Genomic DNA, 1,450 nt, shown 5'->3' with positions numbered 1-1,450 from the left:
ATGACTTTAAACATTTTGCTACTGTTAACCGTAATAGCACGTCTATTGGTGCAATCAATGGTTAAGGAGCAAGGTACATGATTAAGGCTGTGGAATGAGACTTAATAAAAGATTTTTTTTTTAAGATTTTGACTTGATTTAGGGTTAAACAAATTAACCTTTAGGTCATCAATTACTGGACAAATCAAGAGGAGGACAATAAAATGGCAATATATCCTTTGTGCCAGCATAGTTGTGAAAATCACAGAAAGTGTTAAAACACACACACATAATCTCTTCATTGTAACAAAATTAATGTTGTTACGTTTCTCAAGTAAGTGAAGAAACATGGGACAGCAAATTTGTTTCAACCCATCAAGTCTCCAAAACCACATTTCTATGGTACAGTAATACATTGTCTTATTTATAAATTTCAGTGTCATTGTTTCAGAAGGAAGAGTGCAAAAAATATATTATATAAACATATTTCATGTTAACACTTTGTTGCTCATAATTACATACGTATGTTTCAGTTACAAAAGTTTCATAAGCCTCATATTTGTTAACTTTATAACTTATTCTTAAATTTGATGAATTCAACCAGTCTCATATAACCTGTCTCTGACTGACAATATGCATACTGGTAGAGTAAAAGTCAAAGCTGCCAACTTTATGACAACAAGATAATAATTCTGCAGAAAAAAAAAATATGATGGCTTGATTGCTTAATTCCATATTTCCCAAGCATCTGGCTCTAAGTGTTTAAGTAATCATATTTAATTAATTCAAATTACACAAAATGTACAATAAAAGCCAGTGGCATCCTAACTTCTCCAATGTCAATGCTACTGTTCTGTCACCCCAGTTGTACATGGTTGTCTTGGTGTGTCTGATATAGATACATGCTGTAGTCCATTTCCGTTTTCCCAGCCAAAATACAAGAATATTACAACCAAGTAGCTGTAAAACAACTGTTCTCTTAAAAACAAAACAAAACAAAACAAAACGAACAAAAAAGATCTCTTCTTTTTTTGTGTTACCAAATGTTTCTAATGGTCTTTCGACACCCACTGTAGTATCAGAAAGATGGGTTCCAAACGTGCAGAGTGGATCTACTTCTGCAGCACTATCGGTCTAGCTTTCATATCATACAGCCTGACAAAACATTAGACTTTCTGCTGTATATGTTGCATAAATAACTGAAAAACAAAGATACACAAACAAAAAAATAGATGATCATCCAATATTGGTTCTTCAATAACTTTCCAGATGAGACTTTGATTTGTCTGATCATTTATCACATTTAAATTACCATAATTATCAACATGACTATATATCAGCAGACAAAGCGATAGAGAGATTAAGTATATGAAATATAAACTAATAACATCTTGGAGTCCTATACTATGCAATGTGTAAAATATTTGGAAACAATGTCAGCACACAAACACAATCATGTACGATGATACAC

This window comes from Diadema setosum, chromosome 2, assembly GCF_964275005.1.
Source record: "Diadema setosum chromosome 2, eeDiaSeto1, whole genome shotgun sequence".
NCBI classification, from domain to species: Eukaryota; Metazoa; Echinodermata; class Echinoidea; order Diadematoida; family Diadematidae; genus Diadema; species Diadema setosum.
Note: the sequence above shows the minus strand (reverse complement) of the source record.